Source organism: Coptis chinensis, chromosome 5 (assembly GCF_015680905.1).
Source record: "Coptis chinensis isolate HL-2020 chromosome 5, ASM1568090v1, whole genome shotgun sequence".
NCBI lineage: Eukaryota > Viridiplantae > Streptophyta > Magnoliopsida > Ranunculales > Ranunculaceae > Coptis > Coptis chinensis.
The window spans coordinates 68,136,850-68,149,398 of record NC_141460.1 but is presented as its reverse complement, the minus strand read 5'-3'; the positions used below and the strand labels follow the sequence as shown (position 1 = coordinate 68,149,398).

Sequence of the window (12,549 nt, the reverse complement as noted above, 5' to 3'; positions counted from 1 at the left end):
TTCCGAAAACATCTCAGATTCTTTTTCTTATGAGCACCTTTATGCGATCCTTTCTGCACCTTGATATGCTGATATTGTGAATTATCTGGTGACTGAAGAGACTCTGCCATTGTGGAATAGAAATCAGAGGAAACAGTTTCTAGCTCAAGTGAATTGAAGTACTATCATTGGGACGACCCTTATCTTTTCAAGTACTGTCCGATTAAGATTATTTGACGTTTTATTCCATAATGGGAACAGTCTGCAATCCTGTCCTTTTGCCATGAGCAGTTCTGAGGATGACATTTTAGTGCTAATAAAACTGTGGCAAAAGTCCTACAATATGGATTCTACTGGTCGACTCTCTTCCGTTATGCCTTTGTTCATTGCAAGGCTTGCGTTCGTTACCAACATCTTGGTCATATTTCTGCCCATAACATGATGCCCTTAAATCCCATTCTTATAATGGAGATTTTCAACGTCTGGGGCATCGATTTCATGAGACCTTTCCCAACTTCTCATGGTTTTATTTACATCCTAGTAGCAGTAGACTATGTATCTAAATGGATTGAGGTCATACCATGTCGTAATAATGATAACAAAATAGTCATCGATTTCATAAAAGAAAACATATTTTCAAGATTTGGGGTTCCAAAGGCTATCATCAGTGATGACGGATCTCATTTTTGCAATCGAGTTTTTGAGCATATCATGAAAAAATATGGAGTAACCCACAAGGTTGCAACTCCGTATCATGCTCAAACAAGTGGTCAAATAGAAGTCTCTAATCGAGAGATTAAACGTATCTTGGAGAAAATAGTTAATCCAAATAGGAAAGACTGGTCTCTCCGTCTAAACGATGCACTATGGGCATACATAACCGCTTTTAAAACACCTATAGGGATGTCCCCTTATAGGCTCGTCTTTGGAAAACATTGTCATCTGCTAGTTAAACTAGAGCATCGTGCCCTGTGGGCAATAAAAACCCTTAATTATAATCTTGATGCGACAGGTGAGAATCGTAAATTACAAATAAACGAGCTTGAAAAGATTCGTAATGATGTTTATGACCTTTCAAAAGATTACAAAACCAACATGAAAAGGATTCATGATAAGCATATTTTACGAAAACAATTCGAAGTTGGTCAAAAAGTTTTGCTTTATAACTCAAGATTGCATATTTTCCTAGGAAAATTGAATACTCGATGGACTGGTCCTTTCAAAATAACTGAAGTTACCCCTTATGGGGTTATTACTTAAAAAAATCATAAGGATAACAACACTTTTCAAGTAAATGGTCAACGCCTTAAACATTTTCATGAGTTACTACTGTCTATGGATATTGATGAAACCATTCTCCAAGATCCCATCTACGATGATTAAAATCCTCTTTTCCCCGATGTATTCCTTTCCCATTTCTTTACACCTTCCGCTTTAAAGGGAATACATTAATAATATAACCGGACCTCTCCATTTGGAGGGTGTGGTTGTAAGTGTCGGAGCCTTAGTCCATAGTATATCTCGCATATTCTTTGTAAAACATTTTTTACTCGTCGTTTGAGTAAGTGTGAACCTGTGGAGTGCGAATACAATTTTTCTTTCTTTATTTTACACTTCTTTTCAAAAATAGTTTTTTTTTTTTTTTTTTTTTTTTTTTTTTTTTTTTTTTTTTTTTTAATGTAAGATTCTCGATACATCAATAGTTAAGTAATTTTTCAAAAATGGGCAATGGATTTTACACAGACCAACCCCTAGAACAACGCAATCTAGGGACAGTTTGAGATCAGCTTTGCTTAATTACTGAGGGTCGCCTATATCACCGAGCTATTCGCCGGGTCAAGATATTCCATATCTGGCGCAGTAAATCCTCCAACTCGCGAAGCTAAAGCTCTGTCTGTCTGGATTAGGTTCGCCATAGAGTCAATATAAAAGTTGCCTAAGATTATCTGTTATGATTTGTTTTCAAAAAGTAGCATCTATAATCACAGCTTTTGAAGTACGAGTTTCTTAAAACATCTCACCATCGTTTTCAAAACTAAAGGATATAAAAATGAAAATTATATGCCCGGAGTAACCAAAATAATACCGGACTCACGTATAATTTTTATCTTATTGTCAAAATCTCTATACAGTTAGAGATATCTTTGCTTGAGAAAACCAACTAAAAAAAAATAGATGAGGCGTCTCCAAACGAGAATTAAACAAATAGAGTAACCCAAAGTGATACTATTTTTTGTTTAATTCTATCTTTTGCCTTCCACCTATCTATTTGTCTCGAGAATCTGACCTTAAAAGACTCAACTTGTACAAAAATTTCAAAAATTTCCCTTTCTTTCAAAAATTCTCTTTCTTTCTTTTCCCCATGTAGATCTTCCTTTCTAAAAACATTCTAAAAACTTTCAAAAATATCTTCTAAAAATAAAAACCATCCATCTAGCAAGACGAGATGGATAAGTTTTAATGACCGTGTGCAAGCACTTCCTAAAGAATTGCAGCTAAAGATATGGATACTTATACCAAAAACCATTCCTGGTTTGGGTAAGAGTTCATACGCATTAAAGAGACATGCTATGAGAGAAGGTTGGTGCTTGAATTGTCAAACACCAACCTTGCCTTGGTCTTCAACCTCATAACAATTCTGTTTATAAAGTCTACACGTGTTATCCTCCAGTATAATACACTCAGTCTAAGAGAGTAATCCAGCCATCTGGTTGGGATTGACTCAAGTTTTCAAAAACTTCCAATTTTTGGGGATCTGACTTAAAACGCCCAACTTTTTAAAGTTTCAGTCAAACTTATTCAAAACCCAAAAAAAATAATTAAAATTTTCTTTCCGTTATCTGTACATATTTTCCTATAGTTCCTATACAGTTCCTTCCTTTATCTATTCTTTTTCCACCGTTAGATGTAAGAGTACCCTATACCATTGTGTGGAATTTCCAATGTTGATCGTTTTGGTACCTCACGAGTCAAGATCACAAGAGTAACGAAGCACGGATCGACTCCTGAAGTTGGCAAGGCATTGAGGACAGTATCAGAATTTCCTTTATTTATATGGGCTTAGGCCAAAATTTCTAGTTTCCTAAAAAGGCACGTGCCATCAACCCATATATATAACTCGCGACCACCCATAGTCATCTTCTCGATCGAAAATTCCCTAACCCTAACCGCCCACACCAGCTCGCGCTCGACTCGCGACCGCCCAATCACCTCAACACACCACCACCCAATGTTTTCATAGTCTGCTCCATTTTCAACCCCCATTCCAAATCACAACCCCAATTTAATCAATTCCTACTCTTAAATGGCTTGAGTTCTAAAAATCGTGCCGGAGCAAAATTTTCAAGACCTCTTCTATTTCGACCTGTTTGAAGTGCACTTCAGGGCAGAGATAAGAATAAGAGGATGGGAATCTTTGGTTGTGATGGAAGAAGCAGTTTATTCTCCTTCTCTTACGCTTTCATTCTATAATTTCATGGTTAGAGGGAAGAACGAACGCGTCGAGGTTGTTAAGGATGGCAGAACGCTGGAGCTCACCAAGGAGGTGGTGAGTGTTGTTCTGGGGATTCCTCTGAAAGCTTATGTTTAGACGGAACAGTCCCCAGATAACAAGACAGTCGACGTGCTCATGGCTGAAACTTTTCTCAATGGGGTGAAAAACCTCAAGTCTTTTGCGGCGTTTTGAGTTAAGCTATGAAGGAACCAAACTAGCAATATCTCGATGGACTACTACAACCTGCTAGGCTTAGCCAAACCTTCGGATATAGGTAAGGAAATGCTCCATCTTTTGTGGATTCTTCAAGAGCAGAAGAATGGTTTTTGCATCGTTTCTTTCCTTTTCGAGCAACTTTGCATGCCCAAGAAGTCGACATCCCCTTTACCAGTGCTGGTCACGAAGATCATGCAGCACTGGGGCTTTGAAGTACCAGACGCCCTAGTGGAGGTCAGGGACGCTACCTTAGGTCCCATCTATGCCCACTACATCCCAAAATTTTGGTATCCCCCTGCCGCTAGAGCAGCCGAGCAAGCGCAGCCTACAGAGCGAGTGGACTACTTTATTGAAGGTGCCACCAGAGTGTTCACTCAGCCCTTGGATGAAATTCACTCCCTCCATGGGGGCCAGAGGATTCTGGCTCAGCACGTCAGCCAGCTCAGGCATACATAGCAAGATATCATGGAAGCTCAGCAGAACATTATGGAGGAGCAGCAGTCTTTCCAGCAGGAGCAGAGACGCTTCCAACATAGTGTCACTAGAACACTACAAAGCATTCGATATGCACTTCCACAGAGTGATAGACATGCTAGGACCTGCCGTCAAGAAAAAGGATCTTCTAGACATCGCGACGAGTCACGAACGGATTCTAACTAGGATATCTCCCTAGTATCTGTATAGTTGGATATATTTATTTGTATTTTTCTTTTCACGTGTTCGACGTAGTATAAGTTAAATTATATGCTATTATTATTTGTTTGTTTCATTTCTTTTGAGGAATTTGGTATATGAGTAGATGGTAATACAGATATATCATGCCAAAAAAATTCGTTTTTATCTTTCCATTTTTTTGCATTTGCATAAGTTTTTAAAAATACAAAAACCCAAAAAGATTTTTATAGTAAAATAATTATCTTTAGTATAATAAACCATGTATTTCTCGTTCTATATCAAACAACCCATGCCCCAACCCTATTTGGGGGTGGTATATTTTCAGCATAAAGAACAAAATACAGAGTTATCGCCATTTTTGCTCATGTTTCTATGGTAATCTCTTTTCTTATCTCTTCATACTTTGAGGACAAAACATATTTTTCTTTGGGGGTGGTATAGTAATATTTTGTAAAAATTATGCATTTTATATATAGTATATATAATAGTATATTTCTTCCTTTCTAAAAAAAATTTGAAAAAGACCAAAAATATTTTTCTGTTCTGTATTAAAAGTCTTGTTTCCTTTTTCTATGATGAATAAATAATAGTCTAGAAGTCTCATTATAGCAACAGAGTAAGGAATTGTTCTTCGAACGTAGACTAATGCAAGCACAATAGTTTCTGCATCTTTTCATGAATGGCATGCATCAGCATTTGTATGTATATACCAGTGAGTTTCTAAGACCAAGGTTAGAACAGTTAAGTTCCATATCCTGTGAGAATCTAGCCAAAAGCCTCATCTGAATGATTATTGAGTGATGACACAAAGGATGTCCGGATAGAGAGACCACACGTCCACTTGCTTGATCATCATGCCATATCCTAGGAGAGAATTTAGGCCCTTTTTGGATCGATATAGCCAAATAAACATTAAAAACCCAAAAGGATAGATTTTTCTTTTAGTTACCCCTTTTTGAGCCTTCACCTTTTTCTAAAAGCCTTTTTATTCTTCGCCATAAAACCCTAACCCATTACAAAATCCAACAAAAAGCTTACCCAGCTGACGAGTTAAGAATTGGATGGATATCAGAAAAAAAGAATAGAAGACCTTGTACAAAAATAGATCAATTAGTTGCTTTGAAAAGAAAAGAAAGAAAGACCCATCAAAAACCAAAAACTCCAAAAAATTCAAAGGAGTCAAAAATCGAATCTCCCAAAGTTCAAAATCAAAAGGAGACGATATCAAAAACAAAACAAAAGGAGAAACAAAAGCAAGTTAGAACTCCCAAAATTTAAATTCATATGGAGTCACAAAGCCAAAGGGCTAAAAGAATGAACCTCAATTCGGAAGTAAAGAACAAAATGAGGTTCTTCTCTGGTTACAAGTATCTTGAAGACCCAGTTTCTTAACTTATCAGATTTTGTTTTTCCCTCCCTTTTTCTTTCTAGATCATCACCCTAGCCCCATAACTTCTAATAAAAGACCTCTAGCTCAATTAAGAATAGGATGGTGTGATAGTAAGTAGCAAGGGTACCACTACTAAAAAAAGGGGTTGTTATCTCAGTTCTAAAATTAGCCTTATCTCAGTTATGCTGATAAGCGAGATAATATGTCCTATAAATGAGATAATATGTCTCATAACTTAGGTACTAACTCTGAGTATAAATATGTTATCTCGCCTCTTACTTAACCGAGATAAAATATATGGATTTTACCACTGGTGGTGTGGAACTGATATAATAGGAAATATTGTTTATCTCACCATTGTGGAACTGATATAATAGGAAATTTAATTTTATCTCACATTTAAGTGATATAATTGATATTATACCAAATATCTCGGCACTCAAATGATATAATTGCTATTATATCAAATATCTCGGAATAAATTTGGCAAAGAAAATAGAAATCACAAAAAAATAGGGACACGCGCGATAGATACGTCTTGCTTTACAGGACTCTCTCATGACTAGCACGAACTCACGATGGCAACCGCCGTTGTGCTCCCAACTATCTCACTTCTCCACTCTCTCTTCGTCTATATTGCCCAACTCCATAGCAGTTCCACTACCCATTTCAACTCGCACCAACTCAGAAATGATTTCCACTATCCATTTCAACTCCATAACAGTTCAACAAATCTTCTCTCTCTAATCTAGTAACTACTAACATGCGCAATATGAACACATTAGCAAAGGTGTGCATATTTCAGCCTATGTATTTCTCGCCAAGATTGACAGATTGGGACTTTCTGATTTGTCCAAGTATTTTATTTTTTCATAGAAATCACGCACACTATATTCATTCAGATTATGAGGCACAGACGTATTGAGAGAGGAGCTTTAACGCTTGGTTCTGCAGAAGTCAAATTTCAGATTGACACAGAAACTCATGATCCTCTTGATATTGGCATGTGACTTCAGTATAATGATAAACCACTGAGCTGCACGACTTTATTATCCCAGAAAAATGCATATGATCTATCACAATATTGAAGGAAGCTTGTTGGGATAACAGCAATTTTGCCATCAACAGGCTTGGTATGTAGTGAAATATTGTGTTTCTGTCTTTGTCTTATATGCCGATGTTTCTGCAGGAATGTATCAGATTAGAGAGGCAAACCAAATGATTGAGGAGTTTATGTTAGCTGCAAATGTTTTGAGTTTGCGAAAAAAAATCTTAAAGCATTTTCCTTTGTTCTCGATATTAAGGTATATCTCTGGTTTTGAACACCATACTCATGGATGTGGTTACTTGTTTGTTCTTATGTTCCTTCACATCTCTTTCGTTGGAATGGTTCTCTACCATGATGGCCATATACTTCCATGCTCATAGAGTGTATGGTTTTCATTTGTTGAAGCCACAAATATGTCGCACCTTCAACTTATTATTGTGATAGTTCAAGTTCTATTCTTGACCGGCTACAATGTGTATGGTTTATTGGTTACAATTATGAAGCACTGACACCCGACACGAGCATATTCTAAAAAAGTAGGACGTGGACATTGCAAGGACGCAAATATAAGATAATATTTGAAAATTTATTTTATATTGATGTAAGATTAGATTTTAAGTCTTATCATAATAAAGATTCATAAACATAATGATTCAACATTCATAAACATAAGACCAATAAAAAGGAGTCATAAAGACATCTCACATAACTATATAAGTCATGTCCGCGTCCAAACTACCCTAGCACGTGGCACACGCATGTTCCGTGTCGGACATGTGTCCAAGCCGCGTCCGTGTCCGCGTCCGACATATGTCCGACATTGACACAGTGGAATTCTAGAGGTGTCCGTGCTTTGGAGGGTTACATTCATGGTTGATCGTCTACACCCAACGTAAAGGTAAAAAAATTTAAGTATAATCCACCAAAGAAAATTTGGTAAAGGAATCTTGATGACAAGCTTGTGGAGTGCTACTTTTATTTCTTATAACCTTTGTGCCTTCTCTTCTTTGGGTCGAGAAACACTCATTTCTATCCATCAAATCTGTATTAAACGCCACAGTGCCACAGATGGATATAATGGATCATTTCTCCTCGTAATTAGACTCCAAACTGGAGAGGTCCGAACCTCCCAGTCCATACTTGGTCTTCGTGAAAATGCTTGACTATGCAAAGACCAATTGCGCCTATTCCGCTTCTATGAGTGGACTTGAGTTGTTATTAAACATATTGATACTTGTATATCCAATTCAAAAGAATGTTAACATATCCTGCTTTTTTCTCTCTGATTGGAGCATCTTCAATAAGTTATTCTTGGTTAAGTAGTAGTGAGACCGGGTGTTGTCTTCTTCTATTGTAAGCAATGGAGAGATCTAGAATCAGGAGGTAATTAGTATGGGTTATTGTCTTCACTTATGCTTCTGTATCACAATAGAGAGGCAGTTTTCTTTTCATGGAGTTGTTGTATATTTTATTATTTTTTAGTTCTTTTTTTATTTCGTGAATATTCTAAGAGTTGTTTCTTCCAATGACTAGTTTCATATCTCAATATATTAAACCAGAGACTGCTGCTTTTAGGTTCAGAAATTTAATATTGCATGAGGTACATACCCACTTTGCTCAACTTCTTTAGTCAGTTGAATGTACACAAATCATCAGTGACTGCTTACTTGTGCAGACGCCATCATCCGATCAACGAAAAGAGATGCTTGAACCTTTACTACTACTACCGGCCGCTGCGGTTGGTCCGGATTTGGATGTTTCATCTTCAAAAGCTCTGGCTGATTCACTTGATCGTGTGATGGTAAGATCCATTGTTCTATTGCCTGCTGATAGCATTCACATGCTTAAGGGTGGCTTCATGTGCGGTCATGCTATACTTCTTTTATAACATCTGAACTTTGTATATTAAATGAAATAGGTTTTCAATTAACTGGGGAAAGTGTGGTAAATTATAATATTTAGGTTTTGTTCATTTCTAGATATATATTTTTTTAATTAAAAGGATTTACTTGAGTAGTAAAAATCTATGGCAGGGTGATGATCCATACTTTAATAAGCTTATCCGTATACTGGCGACTAGGTGCATGACACAGGTAACATTACTAGCTTATGAACTATTGTGTGTATTATATGTATAATTCTACATGACTAAGCTGATATTTTATACTTCTAGGCAGTTTACTTCTGTAGTGGAGATCTCATGCCTCCAGAATTTCACCATTATGGTCTTGCATCACCTCTCTATACCCATTTTACTTCCCCTATAAGGAGATATACAGGTAATAGGAGTTATTTTCTGCTGAGAACTCCTCTCCCTTTTAACAAATGTGTCTTACTTTACTTAAATTTAACAAGTAATCTTGGTACTTTATATTCCTACAGCTGTCATTGTGCACAGGTTGCTTGCCGCAGCTTTGGGAATCTACAAGCTTCCACCAATATTTCAAGATAGACCCCAACTAACTAGTATTTCTGACAGTAAGAATCTTTTATGCTATGCTAGTTACATAAATGGACAAAAGAAAATTAGAGCTAGTTGGAACATTACTGTAATTCCATTTCTTTTATAGTATTAAGATGAAGACAGCTGCACACTTTGATGAGATGTGTTAATTTCTGATGTGTTGTTCTTTGACTACTGACTACTGAATGTTCTTTCTTACTTATCAAAGAGATATTATGTTTTCTTAGTTTCTGACTCATCTCTTAGGGGTCCATTCTTTGTATTTTCATAAAAAAGCTAGTTATTTGCAAATTTTATTTTGTGATTCAATTTGGTGTGATTATCTATTTTCAAATTTGAATTATAGGCATAGAAATGCTCAAATGGCTAGTCGGGCCTTAGTTGAGCTGCATACACTCATTTACTTTAGGAAAAGGTACCCCCCTCCCCAACACACACACACCACCACCACCACCTCTCTCTCTCTCTCTCTCTCTCTCTCTCTCTCTCGTTTATAGCAACTGTTTTCTCATGCAGGCCAACAGACACTGAAGCAAGAATAGTAAAGATAAGAGCCAATGGTTTTATTGTCTTTGTGCCCAAGTAAGCTATCTAATTTTTGCCTCTTTTGGTTTTCTTTTTCTTAGTGAATTGTTGTCTGTGAACTGCGGAGCAGAATAAGTCCATCCCACAATCATTTTATTTCACAATTCACATCATCATTTATGGATACTTTGTATTATTGGGTGTAATTGTTTTTCCAGAATCATCTGTAAACCTACTTTTAAAAAATGAAATAAAAATGAGAATAGTTAAAGTTATAGCTCCCAACTAGTTTTCTCTAGTTTGCGTCTTTTTGTAGAAATCAAAAGTGGTTTCTAGATTCTTTTGCCATTTTTTCAGGTATGGTATTGAAGGCCCTGTGTACTTAACACCTAGAGGAGAAAAGGGAGGGGACTGGTTCGTAGACGAAGAGCATTAGAAGGTCAAGAAGATGGATGGAAGCATCAGTTACAGATGGTTAGAATTCACATGGAGGTTGTGGAACCCCAGCCGACGATTGAGGTACTCTCCTCTCTCTAATAATTCACTTCTGCTTCACTTAACAACTAACAAGTAACCTCTACTGATATATATCCAAAAAGAAAAGAGGTATGGTCTCTTCATGGGATAACGTCCTATTTCTTCTAATCACTCATTAAAACATTTTCATTACATCTTTTGAATTATACTGAAAATGCAAGTGTTAGCTTGCAACTCTTTTTTACATATCCAGCAGCTCCCTAGACAATTGAGTCGGAGAGAAGTGTTCTTGGATGGAGTTTCTTCATTTTGTTCTCACAAAGACACTAATGTTTACCATCAACCCATCTATGTTCAAAGGTTAGTTTTTGCTTTCTAGTTTCTTCAATATTCTATGTTCCTTTTCAGCTATCTTGGTATTAAGCTATATTCACCAATGTTTCACTGATACTTTTGATGTAGTGGTTATTTTTATTTTGTTATTAGGAAGACTTATTTGGACTTGATGCCCTGCTGATTTTTGTAAAAATGTGAATTAACTTCACACAAGTCTATTGATCATACGTCATGTACATAAGTATGTATGTTTAGTGCCTGTATATCGGCACTAGATTTGTCTACAAGGTTTTTAGTTTTCACCAAGTGAATGTATAGTTTGTATGTCCTTTCCACTTTGTTGTAGATCGACAATTAACTGTCCTTAAGAATTAATTTATGCCTATAATGACTTCTAGGCCGGTCAGGGAACATAGTGAAGATGTACATGAGTGGGGTTTTAGCACAAACCTCACTCATGTGGTACCATATTATATATATGTCCTTTCCTTAAATGTTGATAAAAAATATTCAAATAAAAAAAGTGTTGGCTTTTTATTAGATTGGATTATGATATGTCATCTTTAGTACCATTAATTTATGTGTTCTATTTATCGGGTTGCTTCTAGGGGACATCACTTGTTTGGCCACCGTTCCAATTGATATGAAAGTAGAAGCACATTTCTTCGTCAAGGAGGACGACATCACTACCAGAATTTCTCTTGCAGAGATGATATTTAACGAGGTCGATCCTTCATTGGAGGTGTGTAGGGAGTCTTTTCTGCAATTCCTATCTCTATTATATTTATTTTAAATGCACAAAAGCGTCTATTAATTAACAACGTTTTTCGCTCTTAGGTCGAGTGCTTTAAGAAAGATGGAGATTCTGTAAGTAAATGGACACAGTTTGCCAAAGTTTATGGTAAGGTCACTGCTGCAACATTTTTATACTTGTTCAACCCTTCCTTTTTTTGCCCTTCTTCTTTTGTTTATATTCTCTCTTATTGTGTGGTTCTATTGCTTAGAAGTAACTTCTAAGCAATGTGAGACCCCGTGATCTATACTACTAGTGACACACATAGTAATTATGTCCTTGAGCAATCAAATAATTATGTTTGGTAGGGGCCTCCACTAAAGATGCACCTCAAGTTGAGTCCTCGGTTGCCAAAGCGTGGAGATATTCTTATTGACATCAATGACCGATTTCTCTCGGGATTTCCTGTCAGATATATTTTCAAAGAAAAGATTGACTGAAGAGTCCTCTAGCATAAGTCCGTTGTACAGTGATGGAACTGGATTGAGCATAAACATTGGTCATTCTTTCAGAAGTTAGCATTGGACGAGTTCGTTAGAAATGATGTTTCTCTTATGGATCATGACCATCTTGGATATTGATCTCCACTTACTAAGTTGACGAAGAGAGTCTTGGAGCCTATAATTTTTCACAGCTGACAACTGACGTGAATACTTTGGGACCTGTGGATTCTCAATTTTTTTAGTAGGAAATTCAGCAGGAACCTTCTATAAAGAGGAAATTTAGCAGGAACCATCTGTCTCCTTTCATGAATATATAGAGAAAGGTTAAAAAAATGTCTTATTATAGTTCGAAGAATAGTAGTTGATACAATATTTGAGTTTCTATATATAATTGATTGATCACTAGTACTCTTTGAAAGTTAAGTTCATGTTCGACATTGTTCTTTCTTACCTTAATGAAATAAGTTCTTCAAAGAATTTACTTATGTTGGGTTGCTTTTGTTAATTGGTGTTGATGTTTATGAATATGAAAGGAAATGTGGTGGTTTGGGACAAGTTTTTATTTGCTGGTTAATTATCATGAGCAATACCAGCAAAAAATGACAAAGGGTGAGATAAAAGGTTGTCCAACAATCTCCCTTTCCAAAAGAATTTATCACGGTTATTTTTTGATATTATCTCGGTTTCAATAAAAAAAAAACATCTCAGTT

General features: G+C 36.3%; 1 long non-coding RNA gene across 1 annotated transcript; it reads left to right on the top strand.

The window, feature by feature from the left end:
* Nucleotides 1-9,597: 9,597 nt before the first annotated feature.
* On the top strand, nt 9,598-11,342 carry LOC147498525 (uncharacterized). The gene is made up of 4 exons (XR_015194318.1): nt 9,598-9,680; nt 9,782-9,847; nt 10,148-10,627; nt 11,212-11,342. It is a non-coding gene; the product is annotated as an uncharacterized LOC147498525 (long non-coding RNA).
* Nucleotides 11,343-12,549: the final 1,207 nt, after the last annotated feature.